Source organism: Pipra filicauda, unplaced genomic scaffold (genome assembly GCF_003945595.2).
Source record: "Pipra filicauda isolate LSUMZ 115617 unplaced genomic scaffold, ASM394559v2 scaffold73_size2923735_pilon, whole genome shotgun sequence".
NCBI classification, from domain to species: Eukaryota; Metazoa; Chordata; class Aves; order Passeriformes; family Pipridae; genus Pipra; species Pipra filicauda.
Genome location: NW_024104909.1, coordinates 1,860,141 through 1,878,005, shown reverse-complemented (window position 1 = coordinate 1,878,005; position 17,865 = coordinate 1,860,141). Strand labels below are relative to the sequence as shown.

The 17,865-nt window shown below is 39.1% G+C and overlaps 1 protein-coding gene across 14 annotated transcripts in view; it reads right to left on the bottom strand.

Moving 5' to 3' along the window:
* The window catches only part of RBFOX1 (RNA binding fox-1 homolog 1), a 1,156,483-nt gene that overhangs the window by 718,789 nt on the left and 419,829 nt on the right, over window positions 1–17,865 (bottom strand). The window lies entirely within an intron of this gene.

Sequence of the window (17,865 nt, the reverse complement as noted above, 5' to 3'; positions counted from 1 at the left end):
AGCCAAAAAATCATATATCCTTATGTGCAGTGCAAAATTCAGAACACCAACCTGAACAAAGGAGTTGGAATTAGCTGCCTAATTTAGGTTTTTTTTGACTGATTTTGTTCTATTTTTATGTGGCTACCTCGATCTAGAAAATGAGACTAAATAAAATCAAGGACCTGTGTACCTAAAGATTCCCACTATGTTTTACCAAGTCTTGAGATATTTCATATGGAGATGAAAGTCTTATCATTTTTTTTAATTACTTCAGAAATCTATAAAACTTGATCACAGGGTGGGAACATCAGAACATAAATCCAGAGGCTATGTCTGAGTCGTGAAAATAAGGAAAAAGGATTTGTGGTGGGACTGACAGATGAACAGCGTTCCCCAGGCACCTCAAAAAGGTTTAGGCAGCCAAATAAATTTTGCTAGGGGATAAATTAAGATTGGGAAGTTAAATTAGAGAACTTCCAAAATCAAGCTGAAGTTTTTTCACAATCAGCAGGAACGTGGAACCTTTTGTGGTCATCTCCAGGAATGAGACTTAGGGCATTTGGTCACAATCACTGGGACAAAGTAGAAGCAAGAAAGAAGAGAATTAAACCAGTAACAACCCAGAGTTCAAGACTAGGAGGTAAAAGCCAGTAGGTTTGTGTTCTGAGGAAGGGGAGGAACACTGTTGTTGCTCTTTATGGAGCAAGCTTAAACTCAAAGGAATTTCAGGCCCTCTTATAAAAGAGCATAATTTTATGAGAAATCGACTTGTTTCAAAGTACAGAACCTAAAATGGGATCTGAAAGCACCAGCCTAAATGCAAAATGGGAACCACAAAAAAAAAAATAAAAAATCAATGATTTCAATTTGTAAAGAAAGCACAAATCAAATACTGTTAATATGATGTATAAGCACAATACAAACTATTTGTACTACACACATTAAGAAAAAATTACTTGAATAAATTCTATTATTATGAAAAATACTGCAACCAACATGCTGACGTGTCAGGAAAGTGAAAATAATAACACTGACATTATTAGTACTATAAGCTGTTTCCTACTGGTTTCCCAGGATCATCTATTTTCACTTCAAGCAGCTGTTTAAATTCTTTTTTTGCCTCACCAAATCTAGTTTTGTTTTACATTTGTTATGTAACTCAGACATGCAGTCTACTACTTACACTATTACTATAATCCTCACCTCGCTGCAAACAGGGAAAAGAGACAATGCTTTTCCACTCTGAATCCAAGGAGGTGTTGATGGTTTCAGCAGGGAAGTGCAAGTTTAGGGAAGGAAAATATTGCTGGTTGCTGAATTGTTCTCTCCTCCCATTGAGTAAAACAACCCTTTGAGGAAAAAAAAAAAAAAAAAGAAAACAACAGAAGAATCCCTGGCACTGCAAAACAGAAGGGGAATGTGTTCCCATACAAAATAAGGTCAAATCCAAATGCAAGGATGAGAAAACTGAGACCTTGTGAAGAATTATTCTATTGGTAGAAGAATCCAACCTGTCACCAGTGCTGCTTCTCACACTCCAGACCATCACCTGGACTAACACACTGATAAATTCAAGCCCAGATGCCTTCTCTCAGCCTCTCTCTACATTCAGTCTGCATAAAAAATCCTAAGCATTACTTTGCAATAAAATTCCAGATTAATATAAAAAGAGAGGGGTTTTTTTGGTTCACTAATCAGTCCTAACACACACACACACTTACACACACTTCTTGCCTCTGTCCAACAGCTGAAAGACAATTTAATAGCTTTGGAGAGCATCTATAGAATGAACTGTAACTGAGGGCACTGCATAAACATCCACATCATGGAAATTATCATTGCAAATGTATCTTTCTCACAATCTCAAACCAGTAAATAGATGGGCATGGGTTTGCCAAAAGATACACTATTTTTCCCTTGGGAACTAGTTTTTTCCCAAAGGGTCTGAAGAGTAAGAACAACAGGGAAAACAGAAGGAAGAAGCTTGAGCAGCTGCTGTCCACAGAATTTTGCACCTAGAAGATGAACAGGAAATGCATTTGTTTATGATTGTTCCAAGGGAAAGTGTCCCTCAACTTTTTCCTTCCAAGATTAATCACGGTAGGGCTACATTCTTAATATGACACTACTTATAAAAAACTTACTTCAGGTTATTAACTCTGCTTACCAAAATTGCCTCATCTAGTCAAACACTTTATGTTTGGTTTTGTGGAGTCACTAAAAATGCATCAGAAATTGAAAAGCAAACAATCCAGCTGCCACTGAAATAGTCAGTTTAGAGCTTTATACTGAATGTGAAGGAAGGAACTGAGGTAAACAAATAATAAAACTGACTCTAACTGGCAACACTGTCACTTCTATTGCTTTTTTTCTACAGCTTTCAGGGAGTGAAATGGGCTCAACAGCTCAGCCTCCCTAATAAAAACATATACACAGATCTGCCTGTATATTTGTAAGCCCTTTCAGGACAAACACAATTGCAGAATAATTGAGGCCAGAAGTATAGATCTCTGGAGGTCCATTAGCTCAAAGTGGAGCTCTTGCTAAAGTTGGACTTATTTCAAAACGACCTCAGTTTTCTCACGGCCCTTTCTAGTTATGCTTTCAGTATCTTCAGGTACAGAAGGCCCACAGTTTCTCTGGGACCATTGGGAAGATATTCCTCCTCCTCTCTGCCCCAATTTCCCCTGGTGCCAACTGCAGCCACGGCTTCTTATTCTTTTGGTGTGCAGCCCTAAGACCCTCCCTGCTCCTGCCTTCCCCCTGATCTCTTTAGAAGTGTCTGACAGCCCTGCTCAACATTATCTGCTGGCACATCACGAGCTCCAGCCTCCACTAAAACCCTGCCTTGTTCTGTTCAGAATGCTCCAGACACGGCTTCAAGAGCATCCAAAAAGAGTGACAATGAAGCCTTCCTTAAGTCCTACAAAATAATCATTGTTTAAGTGTTAATGTCAGCACAATGAGAGCACGTGGAGACAAGTTTTTAACAATCAGCAACATCAGGATCTCCAAGAAAGAGCGTGAGGAGCAATACCACTAACAGCAGTTACACCTCTGTGCTCCTCACTCAACAGCAAGTGTGAAAATTAAAGAAAACTGTTGTTTCTACTTGTTAAATATGTTCATTACACAAGAGTTAGGACAGGTACTGCTCACAAAGCTCACAGTTTCAAAAACTGAGTCTATTCAATAAACACAACAGTCTCGTCATCCCTATTCTCTCCTGTTTATGCAGCATATACCAAAGGGCTCACACTGGGTGGCTTTTCTGCACACAGGACAGAGAGGGGAAAGCAAAATTCATCAGATAAAACATTTGCCTCAAACCAACTTCAATCACTTCATGCCCCAGAACCAGTAAAAATTATTATTAAGCTTTCCTTTGTTCAATAATCTATTTGGAATACAGAATATTATGCAGGTACTGCTTCAGGCACGTTTCACCTGTTGCAGATTTGTTGAAAAGAGCCACTGAAAGACCCTTCTTATTGGTTCCACCCTCAGCAGGTTCCCTACTTTCAGCCTCATGGATAAGGATATGTTTAATGGTCCCATCTTAATTACCACAACTGGCTGGGGAGGGCGAGTGGCTAAAGGACAGAGCAGCCACTGTGAAGGACATTCCCAACCTTATCAGAGGTTCCTTTGGAAAAGAAATACAACTTCTGTCTCCACCCCAGTCATTAGTCAGATATAAACAGCCATTTGACTTGACATGGTTATTTGCTGTATTATCACAGTCCATGCTCCTGCTTTATGCAGTTTATCAGAAGATGGATGGTGGCCCACTCCCAATTCCAGTTAATGGGGTTACACATATTTCCCAACAGCGTGTGCATGGAAAGGGATCTCTGTGTGCACAGGGAATGATTCACTGCACCAGCCTTGGGTACGAGAAAGGAACGGTAAAAGAGGAACTTGTAACAAATAAATCTAATTCTCCTTATACAACTTAGCCTCCTCTAAGGACCCATAGCAGTAAAGCTTTTTTTTTTCCTCCTTCCTTTTTTTGCCCATTATTTTCAAATAAATAAATGCAATAGGCCACAGTTTCTGATTATAATCCATTAGTTAAGTTTTTCAATTAAGCTGCATTTTGAGGGTAAGGGCTTCCTTGTTCTAGTCCATTTGGCTTTCAGTTTTTATGGAATATTTTTAAATGTATTTTAACAGCAATTTTGCAGATAATTTTTAGTTATTATTCCCAATTATTATTATCTACAATCATTTAGTAGTAACTGTAACGTATATCACAAACTTAAGAATTTACATTTTACATGTTTATTGCTAAGTCATTTAGATTTTCATATTAAGCATTTAAATTGGACCTTATGCCGCATAAAACTAATTTTTTCATTAAGCTTGAATTTCTGTATTAATTCATAGTTTATGTTTAAGGTGTTATCTTTTTGCCCTAAAGTATCAACAACTCGCAAGTAATTATTTTTCCAGTTGTAACTATCCAGAACTAACTGTTCAAGACTTCCTTTATTTTTATAGCACTAATAAAGGGATGAGTGTCTAGTAAAAAAACATGATTTACAATTGCTAAATCCTTATGAGTTTCAAAGTAACTCAGTTACCTCAAATCTACTTTTGCATCTACTTGCAAAGGATTAAATGGAATTTTAGCACAAGAAACATATGGTAATAATACACAGAGTCAATGCACAGAAATTATATTTCAGTTATATTGTCCACGTTCCTTTCACTGCTTGTAAAATATCACCATTAATAAATTAAAAATAAAAGTTCCAGAATATTTTTCCCCTATTCTTCCCCTTCAGCTTCAATTCTCTTACAGGAAAACTATAGATCCCCATCGTCTTCCTCACTTGCTTGTACCAGCTCCATCCCATTTCCCCTCCTTTCCTGCCCTATCACTCAGCTCCAGAGGGTTGTGCTCAGAGCCAGCAGCAATCCCCCTCCAGTCTGCCCACACTGCTTTGTGTCTCAGAATTCCAGAGGAGAGGAAATTCAATTAGCCCAGTGGAAATATGAGGCAACTGCAGACTCCCACAAACGCTCTGCAGGCCCTGGAGGATCCGTGAGGAATCTTTCAAAGGGAACACACATCATTCCACGTCCCTTCAATGTTTGCTGTCACTTGCCCACACTCTACACAGAAGCCTTGCCTTGTTCATTCTGCTGTCCCATGACAAGCAATCAAAGCTGAGATTTAAGATAATGACAGAGAAAATGAAGGGGAGTCAGTTGATTAATATCCTGGCATCTATTAAAAAATTCCAGCTTAATCATCAGCACATAACGTGTTCCAAGCACACAGTGAGGAACTGCTGACGGATTTCTCTATCACTGGGAAGCAAAATCAAAAGCTCTGGTGAAACAAATGTTGTGCATTACCCTGACAAAGCTAAAAGTCCAACTAGGGTAAGTTGAAGAGAAGTAACAGAACAGAACTCACGTGCTGAATGCCAGCAGGATACACAGGCAACTCTTTTGAGGGAGACTTTTGAACTGACATTAACTGAGATTAAAACAACTCCTTGTTTTTTTTTTTTAAACACTTGTATATCAGTATTTCCAGTCAGTTGTCTGAATGTGTCTGGTGCCACTTCCAACACTGGGATACCCAGCCTGCACTCCATCTGCTCCTTCAGCAGCACAGATCCCCTGGGAATCCAAGGTCAGATCTGCCAGAGCCAAGCAGATGCATCCCCTGCAGCCAGGAGGGGTATGGAATCATCCAGGTATGTGCCATGCATTGCTTACAAGCCATAAAGGCAGAATTACACTCCTAGATTTTGGGCTCTCATGTTTCTTCAGACATAACTCCTTAGTAAGTTTGATCCAGTGGCCCAGGAAGTGACCAACTCATGTCATTAAAGATGCTGCAAAGTGGAAAACATTTGAAACACAAAGCTATGAGAACAATTATTTTCCAGCTGTTATTTTTCTTTCTCTATCCAAATTTGCATAGACTGTAATGATTTCAAATAATAACTCTGCTGATTTTTTAGCTGTCTAACAGGGAGCAGCTATCAGCAAGTTTGTTTGCTTTTCTTTTTCTGTCAAGTCGTCCTTTTGCACAGAAAATTGAGTACTGTCCTAATGAAATAAGCAAAACCAAGACACTGCTAAGTTATTTTCCAGCACTCTCCCAGCACCTTTCCCATACTGTTCACAAAAACACATCTTCCTTACTAAGACATACAGAAGACAGAGGTTTCCAAGACACATAATAGTCATTATGTGCCAAGGTGCAAGTTATGTTCCTTACACAAAGCTCATCATCACCTCCTGGTTATTTCAAGATAGGACAACTATGGCATCATAAATAGCTTTCTAATAAAGCACTTCCCTTCCATCAAAAGTCCAAAATTATACACGTATCTACCTGAGGACTCAATAAAAAGCAAAAATAGACAATAAAAAACAGCTAGCATAGTCTAAATATATATATTTGACTATACTTACAATAGTCAAATTTGTGGCAAAGCTGCTATTTTTAAAAAGTGTTAAATTTAACCCCTTATCAAGAACATTTTTTCTAAAAACATAATATTCAAGAAGTGAAAAATACTGTCTAAAGTGTTCCATGCATTTGGTTTCCACGAAAATTTTCATCTGCAATCTGCACCTGCTTTATGGTTTAACTGAAGATTCAAAAAAATAATTTTGTACTGGTTTTATTCCCAGAATTTATAATAAAGCAAAACCTGAAAAATCAATGATCTTATTTTCAAGATATTTAATAAGAAAACTCAAAAGGAGGCTGTTAGTTCATTTTGATGCAAATAAAATCAATGCACCTGTTTTTGTCACAGTGTTTCTGAAATGTTAAGCCACCAAATCTAAACAAAAAGCCCCAAACCCAAACAGAAACCCACTCCTTAACAGAGATGAAACTGGTGTAGAATCAACCAAATGGTGCTGAAAAGGGAAGCTGCAATTGTCTAGTGCACCTGGAATTATGATCCATGGCAATCCATATGCATCATAATCCATTATCAATTTTAGTAGTTATTATAGTGTGCTTTGTTATTGTTTAATAGTGGAACTAGAATGACTATTTACTAAATGATTATTTTCTCTCATTACACACAAACTTTCTTTCCCAAACAGTTTCTTATATTTCACACCCAAAAAGTACCTATTTTTGACATTTCCCTTTTGTGGGCTGGAGATTATGTATGAAAGCTAATTACATTTAAGCAATTGTCAGAAAATCTCAGTAACTCACCAAACTTTAATTCCTAGTGGCACCGAAAGTACCAAAAAGATGCTTTTGACAACAACTAGACAAGGCAGAATTTCCTTCTCCTTGTCATATAAATTATAAAGCAGGTTGCCAAGAAACACCTCAGAAGAGACATTCTGAATGTGGTATTTTCTAAATCTCTGCAGAACTCAAGCACTGCTGGAGTGACTGTGAGTCAGTGAACACACGACAACGGAGATCTCCCAAAGTGTGGCAACAAATCCACCGGGGTAATTTCAGCAGCACTCCAAGAACACGTCTTTTAAGCTTCTAAATAAAGATATTCAGAGGCTCATGTAATTGCCTGGAATCTCAGGAGTCAGTTCAGAAACAAATTGTGCCAAAGGATTTCCTCCCAGGGAAGGGTCACCTTAAAGACTAACAGGGGACGACAGCAAGTCCATTAGATCAAGTGACCAAATCCACCATCGGCTTGACATTCAGGGAGGGGGAAAAGGGGGGCAGCAAATTAAGCAGCCCTTAACTGGGCAAACACTGACACCCAAAAAGAGTAAGGAAGTGCAAGGGAATTGGATGCCAATCTATTAGTGGCAGCCCTGAAATGGCTCGTAAAGAGGATAGATGGAGCAAGGAAAACACAAGCTCAAGTAACCTGTCTAGTAAGTCAGTGAGAAAAGCAAGCCCTGGAATACCAGAGAGCTTCAGGAGACAAGTGCATTGGGATTCTAATGCACAGAAAGAGAGGCTGGACATTACAAAGCCAGTTTCTTGCTGGAGCATTCAGGTTTTGCAACAGTAGGTAAATCTATAAGGTGTAAAAGTCACACACACTGCAGTGCCAACTTACTTATCCTAAGATTATTTTGCACAATACCTCTACTCCCAGCCCCATGAAACATCAAATTCTCTCTGTAACTCCCAAATAATAACAAGGAGTGGAATGCAGGGAGCTTTGGAAGAACAAGCCAGAATAAGTTCTGGCCAACATGACAGGGCATCTCTTTAAAGTGACACAATAAGACCATAAAGGGACATTAGAAGGCAGGCACTTAACTGAGACTCAGGGTAATATTCTCCACTGGGAGTATTAGCACTTAATTGGGAACAAACTAACTGACTGCTTTAATTCTGATATATTGCACCATCTGTAGAGCACAGGTTATAATTGATAGGCCAGCTGGATGGGAAAGAAGGTACAGCATGTGAAATGCTCTACTATGTTTCGCACTTATTATTACTCTGCTAAACTGTTAAAGTTTAAATTGTCCTTTCTGTTAAATGGGCATTGTTTTGTACTTATTCCTTGTTAATTAACATGTTATGAAATAGGTCACAGCATTCAGTGCATGACAAGACTATTACTTTGAAAATCTCCTTGTTATCTCTCTCCACTATAAATTTACCTCAACAGGACACAGGAAAGAGGTCGTGGAGCTGCTCATGACCATGATCCTGTGCAAACACGACTGAATTAAACAGACTTCTCAATTCTTATGCTTCTCTTACACTTACACTACTATAGCTCTGACAAAGTATAAAACTAACTTCCATTCATTTGTCAGCCTAGAAAATAAGAGATAACTAAAAATAAAATAAAATAACTGCTTAAAAAATTAACAGAGAACCTCAAATCTGGGACCAGTAAGGTGAAAATTAGTGCGTTTGGGACCAGTGAAGTCTGTAGCACTTTATTGTCTTCAGGCTACTCCTGAGGTAAATTGATCTGAGAATTATAAACTTGCAGTTAGCTTATTCCAAAATTTGGGCAACTTTGCAAACCTCTTAAATGTATTTTATAACATATTTCAAGAGCTGGTCAAGAGTGCCTGGACCTTGCAACAGGCTTCCTCCTATTTAGTATAACAAAACCCAAAGGGGTTAATCTCAAAATCTAATGGCAGATGTGGAATAAGACATTTTGAGTATTTTGCTTTCACTGGTATGCAAGTACTCTCACCAAGGAATTTTTACCTGCAAGACAAAGGAAAATATTCTTAACATGACCCTACACAAATCCCTACTACCTTAGTATGAAGTGAAGTTATTGTAATAAATGGTTTTATTGATGGATTGCATGATTTATAGGTGTTTGCATTAATGTAACAGGGCAAAGAGGGCAGTTAAACAGAGCAAGTATGGAATTCTGACTCACTGATCATGCACAGAAAAATCAAGAAACGGTTAACTGCAAGGAGATGTCACCTCTGATGCTAAGTTAGGATCTAAAAAGCCCATTCACACTTTTATTTTGATTTCAGAAGGAGCTGAACCGACAGAATGTGCCCCAAGCCATGGCAGCCCCCAGGGCAGTAAATTCCATTGTCACCACCTTGGAAGGAGCTGCTGTCATTCCTTGGGCTCCCAGTGCTGAACCAAGAGGCACGGCACATGTTAATTAATAGAAATAAATACAGCACCAGTGTTGAAACAACAAAACTCACGAGCTGCCATCCAAAAAAAAAAAAAAAAAAAAAAAAAGCCAACAGCTCACTTTACATCTTGATTTTTGCTGTTCCCTAACAGACATAACTGACTTGTCTGCATTCCAAAGTGTTATTGATACACTTCATTGTTTTGTTTCTGTCATGTAACCAAACACATCTAGAAGTTATTTTGGTCTCTGAAAGACTGGGATTAAATTTGAATTAATTTTTTATTTTTCCAGAAAAACAGAAACACATACAGAGAACAGAAACTCAGGAGCAAGTTTATCTCATAAATGCTTCTCTGGCATTTCAAACATTTTCTAGGGGAAACAAAAATAACTTGAAGTTTCTTGTCACCTGAACCACACTGCAAAAGGTCACTACAGAGGGATCAGTGCCAGAACAGCAGCCATCATTAAGCTCCAAATGACCTGAATTCTTCCATTTTTCAGTGACAAATTTTTGTCCAACATCAACTAAATCTATTTTACAAGTGATTGCTTCGTGTCCTGCCCATACCGGGAAGTCTCTACACATCAACATAAGCACAGACACACCAGGTCAGTGGAATCTACACTTAAACTTTAAATATACACTCCAATTTCACAGTGATTGTCTCATGTACCTTCCCTAAAGCAAGAGAACACAGGAAAACTACCACAGTTAAGGACTCCTTTTCTTTGACTTCTATGGATCCTGTACTTTCCCTACAAGAAATTTAATCAATAAACAGAAGTCAGGCTGGTGAGAGGCCACAGTGCTGCCTGTCACAGTGTTACATCACACAGCACATCCCAATTCAATCCAGGAGAAAAGGCTCCACGAGCACTTTCTGGGTTTATTGCTGACGTATTGATCTGCTGAGCACCTTGCCATAAATGCCAGAGGTATTATGCCCCATATCCATTTAGCTAGAAGGTATGCAACCTACCTGGTTCAATGAAATATTTACATTTATCTGCATAGAAACAGAAAAACTGAGTTGTTTAAAAATGCTACTTTTGTGTTATCCCCTCAATTCTATCAAGTGTGTTGTCACCATGCAGGGCAACATCTATCCAGGCTGCTTGGTATGGAAGGCACAGAGCAGCACAAACAGAGATAACCTGAAATTAAAATCATAAACCAACTGATAAGAAGGAATATGGTTTAAAAGATGAAGGATAACAAAACACCATATGCAAATACAATTTTTATTCTAATGTAATTTAATATATACACACATTTTAATTGCCTACTTCAGTAAAAGCACAATGAGGCAAAGAACAAAAACATTTCAGACAGAATTTGCTCTTGTTCTTACATTTTCAGACTTAATTAGAAATATTTTTGGGCAAATACATATGACTTGCTGAAGAATTTTAATAACAAAATACGTTATGATAAATCTTTACAAAGATTAAAAAAAACCTCTTTGTACTTTAAAGTGCACCTGAGTACAAATGTATGATGCATTCCAACTAGCCTTCCTTATTAAAAAGTAATAATTAGGATGGATTATGACACAAAGTGGAAGAAGGGGGCTGACTTTTAGCCAAGGGGAACACAGAAACATATCCAGGCATCTTAAAAGTTGAAACAACAACAAGCTGCATGTGCTGCCATTAAGCACATTATGTTATTCACTGCAATCTCTAGTAGCAGTAGATATAAAAATAAGCTGTTTCATAGTAAAATCTGGACATTAATGTATTTTAATGTCTAACTTCTCAAAACTGTTTACAAACTGTTAAAACTCTGTTGGTGGCTCAGTATTCTGCACACTTCATTAAACTGGTTTCCTGTCTCACCAGTTTCAAGTATTTATAATTTATGGTAAAAAAATAATAATTTTACAACCCCTAAAAAGAAAACAAAAATCTGGTGAAAAGTACCCAAACCTGTTGTTCAAGCCCATAAATAACCACATTATCAATACTTTCCAGCAAAAGCTTGTTATCAACAGTGATTTTTCTATGATAACTCTAATACTGAAAATTAAAGCACATACAACAGAGTTCTTTGACTGGGATACTCAACAAGAAATCCTAAGGAAAACTTCATTTTTTGGAAGTGTTTGCCTCACTGATTCCATCTTATATCTCAGTGCTGGCTTATATCTTTAAGTTACTTAGGACAGGTATTTACAGCAGAGGCTGAGGGATATCACATCAAAGGGACAGTGGCAAGACTACAGAGAGCAGTTTTCCTAAAAGTAGGTCCCAGGACAAGCTCAGTAACTTTGAGTACCCAACGCCCCAAGGAGAAATGAAGGATCCCATTTCAAGCTTGGCTTCTTTTCCCAGAGCCAGCACACCTCCAGCAAGCTGAGCACAAGGGCCCTATTCCTGAGAGACAAAAGAGCTCCACTGATGCTCCAAATTCCGGGAGCCTGAATCCAGGAGACAGCATTTCATTCCCCCTCTCATCCCTGAGGCACAGCTACATTTCCTCACCGTGCCTTCAGGAACTTACAGGATGTCAAATCTCCGCAGGTTTTCAAATTGCATCTGTTTTTTTCTTCTGTTTGCACGGGCTGGAACCGGGAGGGAAAATGTAGCACATTCCAGCCACGTGTGTGTGGGTCAGTAATTCTCAGAGAAATCAGATTTAAGGAACACACAGTACCAAACCCAGTCCCTGGTCAGCACAGAGCACTGGAAACAGCCCGTCCTTGCTGCACAGAGCCCGTGATTTACAGCACTGCCCGAGCCCAGGCAGCAGCCACAGTTTCCCTGCTTGACTTAATAAAAGACCTTTTCTGTGCAAAATAGATCAAAATCAAGAAAGCAAGATGAGGAAGGTTCATTTTTCAAGTCTGATCAAACTGGGGAACTACTGGGTGCCTGTTCTGGATTAAGGGAGGGATGATCAAGGAGAGAAGTGACAGAACAGCTGAGGGGAAAAAGAAAATGAAGGACAATTTTGGGGGGGAAGGTGAGGAATAGGACAAAACAGAACAGATCAGATCCAGTTGAGTAACATATTTTATTTTAAGAGCCCCTTGGCTATGCCTTGGCTCAGTTTTATCTGCAGAATATATCATTTCTCACAAATTTTCCTGCAGTAGCCTTTTGATGAGGTGGCACAGTAATAAATGGGGAGATAATTTGAAGTGTTGAACTTTTATTGCTAGTGAGGAATAAAAGGATTTTCAGCTCCCTGGCTGAGTCTGCAGTACTGACAGCTGGAGCAGGGAGGGAGAGCTCCCCCAGACTAAAACCACTCACAAAAGAAGAATAAGTATGGATTTCTCATAAAAATAACTTCAGAGATAAAACACAGCAGCACTGAGTACCCACAAGAATTAAACCATGATTACCAACTGAGTTTATTAACTTGGCCTGCCAGTCTCAAACAAATGAAAAACTGGGGACATGCACACACACACTGTTTTCACAAGTACTGGGAATTCACCAGTGCTCTTTAAATCGTTGAAAAATGTAAATGCTCAACACAGAGCCCTAAGGGTGCAGCTCACAGGGAGGATCCAGCAATGCTGCCCCAACCCACTGCTCACTGCAGAGAACACTCCCCACCCCACTGTGTGTGAGGGCTGACCCAGCTCAGCTACAAATATTCACATATTTGTGAAAATAACCTAAGAGACTCCAAAGAACAAAGGACTTTAGAGAAGAAAAAACTCCTTTAATAACAGCACACTTTGAAAAGTACAGCTGCTTTACCTGAGCTTTCAATCTGCTTTATATCCCACCACGTTAAGTACAAAATCTAATTAATAATGACAGAATGATATATGGTGACATCTAAGGATGGCTTATGATTTACATAACAGACTTACATTCCCTATTCAAATTAACAAAGCCCATTCCTAGTATGATATTCTGCCCTAATATATCTACCTCTGTGGTTATAACACACACAGTCAATTTGGAATGTTGACTTGAATTACTGAAATGTAACTGCAAAGTAACTCGTTGACGGTGAGAAGGCAAACAAACTGTTAGCACTAATTCTTCTGAGTACTTTTCATGTTCCTCTCAACAATACTGGTGTGGGGGAATAAGATTTTATATATATTTATATTTATATATTTATGTATTCACACACAATAAGTAATCTGTGAACACAGATACAGATTAAAATACTAATACACAATTCTTAAAAATAATAAATATCAAATATCATAAACATGTTATGGAAAATCACTTAAGCCTTCGGAAACTCACTTTTGCCCCCCTCAAAAGTGAAAAAAGAATAAAGTAAATAGGCTGTAATTCATCCTTAACACGTCCTTTAAAAAACATATTTAATGACCTCTCCCTTCCTAATAACATTCAAATTGCAAGTTAAAGGCACAAGGAAAACAACATTTCAAAATATTTCGAGGAGTCTTTCGATAGATCTTGTTTTTGGAAGACACGATAATACCGTAGCGTTATTTTTTTAATTAAAAATTAGGTAGGTTTAATTACTTAATCTCTTGTACTATTGTCACGATATTCCGATTCCTCCTGCCCGAGTACGCTTTTCCTCCCCCCGAGGAGCGGCAGATCCGGAGCAGCCCCAGCAGAGAGCGCAGTTGCCATTTCACGATGCGCTCCCCAAAGTGCGAGCGGGGTTTTTGCGCTCTCTGCAGGGGGGTCACGCCGCAATTTATTAATAAATAAATAAATAAATAAATAAAATCCCAGGAACTTCAAAATGCCATTTGACATTTTCAGCACGGATTTAAAAAATAACTTTTTTTTTTTTTTAACTCCTTTCTAGTATTGTTTTTAATCAAGCCAATAACTTGGCAAACGGGACCGCTCTGAGCAGTTACTGCACTAGCGTGTGTGAAGTCCAGCAGCACACAGAGAAATCATCTCAAGCTCTGCCCAGGTTTTGAACCTGTGATTATGTGCCGTGGGCTGCACTCTGGGAAAAGCAGGTTGGTGGCATTTCTCAGGAGAAGTGGGGCTGTTTAACCCCCAGAACCTGCAGCTCCCCCGCTCTCAGGGCTGGCAAACACAGCGACTGCACATTGCAGGGCTGGGTCACTCAACGGGGCATTTCAGAGTGCAAGGAGTGTCACCTGCAGGCCAGCATTCCCAGGTCCTGAAAAGCAAATCCCAGCATCTTTACAAAGCCTGCTATGACCTTCAGCACCCACAAGTGCCTACACCCAAACCCTGCAGCACAGCTGCTCTGCAACAAGTGCATCTCCCCAGAGCGGGTTCCACCAGCACTGCAACAGCAGGGGCCAAGCTCCCGTGTCTGTGCTGCTCCAGGTTCCACTTCAGCATCACCCAGAATTTTCAGTGAAAGCCTTTTCTGTTTGATTTATATTTTAAGGCAGAAACAGAGAAAAGCAGGGAGAAATCAATGTGAGCTAGTGACACCTTGGAGACTTTTTTTCCTGAAGAAAAGAGGAGATGTTACTACTGTTGTAGGACTTAACATGTCTTTTCACTTTCTCACTGTTTGCTGAAGGGTAATTAGGAGTTAAGTCAGCTCTGGATAGCTTTTATGTTAAACACCCAAGGCAAGTCAATAGAAAAACCCCAAATACCTAAAAACTACAGCTGTCATTAAACAAAGTTTTACCTTCAGCCTCATGCTTGTTTGCCCTCCTCCCCCAATCCCGTCTAAGGTTCTGGTCAGCCACCTGTCCAGATTGCACTGGTCTAACCTTCAAACCTCCAAGTCAGTGTGTCACAGACTTGTGACAACTCCCAGAGGAAACCCGTGCATCTGGTACAGAGGATACAGCTGCAAAGGAATCGTGTTTGCAACACACTCTGTTCTACAGTTCCCGGAAAATTTTAACAGTAACTGATTTCACTGGGAAAAGGCAAAGGAGGAGGGGGAAGGCAGCCAACAAAAAGCCCACCTGCAGCACAGGAAGTCAAAATTCCTCAGCTGTAGAAGCTGCATCTTTTCCTCCCATTACAAACTTCTGCCAAGGAGGAGATAACTTACGCTCCTCTCACGTTACATGTCTGATTTTGAATTCATCCTTTCACGTATTTTTTAACTGCTTTGGGTATTGAGCAATTGAGGAACCATAAAACCACCACTAAAAGAATATCTTGCTGGATAAATACGGTGGCAGCGAATGTCAGAGGTCAGCATTAAGCCCTGAAAAGTCAGCAGAGGTCTAAACAAGATGCTAGATAAAAAAAAAAGTGAATGCATTATGAAAAACATATGGGAAATACTTTACTTTTCGTTTTAATTTCTTAAAACCAGCATTCTCGCCCTATTTTCCAAGAAAGGCTCTGCTTTCTTTGAATTGCAGGACTCCCATGAAGAAAACTATCTAGAGAATCTCTGCCTCTTTGAGGTAGGTAATCTGAAGGAGAAACTTCCTGGGATGTATTTTCTATAGTAAAACTATATTCTGGTTAGTTATGGGTGTTTAAAACCACACGGATTATATTGTTTTCCAGTAGGCACAATTCAAAAGAAGAAGCCATAAACAGCACAACCACCACATGGTAATTTTGAGCCAAGCTCCTGCAGTGAAGCTCCCAAGGCCACAAGGTCCATGACCTGCCACAAGAAGGAATTTCTTCAACTAAGATATCTGGACAAGATCAACATTCCAGACAGACTCTAAATTTTGACCTGAACTTGAGCTGACCTGACTTTCACCTTATGCCAAAACCTATCTCCTGAATTACTTCAGCATTCCCAATCCACCTTGAAGTAAACACTGCTCAGGAAATTTCAATGGCCACTTTGTATTTCTCCAGGAACATTCTGATGGAATAAACTGCAGCCACTAAAACCCCCTAAAAAATGAGCTTTCAGAATATTTTTTCTACAAATCAATTATCAAAAACTCAATTAATTTATTCCATTACCTTAGACAATATTATACCACATTATAATTCTCCCTTTTAGAATGGCACATGATTTTATTATGTATTCTATCAGTTTTGGGAGGTTGAAGGCTTCTGGGTAGAGTCTTTTCTCCTCTATCTAATAAAGGTTATTAAGAATTTAAATAAGACTTGAAAGTGAGAATAATTTAGACACCAAAGTAATGGCTACACATATCTCAAAACAGTAGTTCATTAGTGGGCTGATATTCAGCCAACTAGATTAAAGCCTCTCATTCCTTTTCCTAAATAGCTTTCCCCCCCAGCTCCTGAAATCCCAAACAAACATTTCAGCCCACGTTAAATTGCAGGATTCAAAGCAAGGAAGAAGTGTAAAACTCTGTACTTTGCCCAGTGTCTTGGTGGTTACAACCAGCAGCTACTTCAGGAAGAAAATGGAAGAGCAGCAAATCTGCAAATATACCCTCATACTGCTGTGCTCTTTAAAAATCCCAATTAATTAGACCAAATATGCCCATTGACTCCAGCACCTGCAGTGGCAGTGCCAAGGTTCTGCAGCACATTCCACAGCAGCAATCTCACAGATGCTCCATCAGCCTCCCTCCCTCTCAGAGCAGGACTGATGTCCACCCTGAGGACTGGATTATGCCACACTCCCATTACCAAAACCAGGGAGCATGCAAAATTTATCACATACACGGTAGAGAAGGCTAAAATGCTTCATTTATGCAAGCACACTCCCTCAAATTCATGACAGGGATGAGACCTGAAACTACAGTGGCTTCATCTTAAAGAATTATGTCCCATACTTCAACTAAATATTTGTTCCTGTTTTATTAATTTTCTAAACCAATATATAATAAAAAAAAATCTAGTGGTCCATGTAACCATCTGCATAGTAAAATTATGGCCAGCAGCCAATTTGAAGCGAGTTGATTCTGCTGAAGAGGTATCTGGGGTCCTTTAGATTCTCTACTTGGTGACCCTTGGTGTGGTTTAATAAAAAAAAATTCATAGGATGTGAACCACTGAGCAAGAAAAAAAATTACTAAAAAACTGATTACACTATTAAACTCTATGAAATTGAGTTTGATACATCAAATTATTTTTTAAAAATAATACTTAAACTCCGCAATACCATGGATCATGTATCAAAGTTACAGTTAACAGCAGCTTGCACTTTATTTTTACATACATTGAAAAAAAAAAAAAAAGGAGCCCCAAGGAATGTATAACACGAGGCAACCCTAAAGAAGGAGGGAAAAGGCATTTCATTTCTGGATCAGTTGTCTGCAGTAAGGTCAGCTAAAGCATGGTTCAGTGCTAATAAATAAACCCTGCATATGCCAGGTAAACAAAGCAGGGGAGCTTTCCTTGAAGCAGCTCTGACCTAAGGAAGCTGCCAAGGAGACAGTTTGTCATCACTCAGCAGGTTTTCTCCCATCCCCAACTTGCACAACTACTTTACAGTCTGATTGAGGTGGGAACCATCTATCACCAA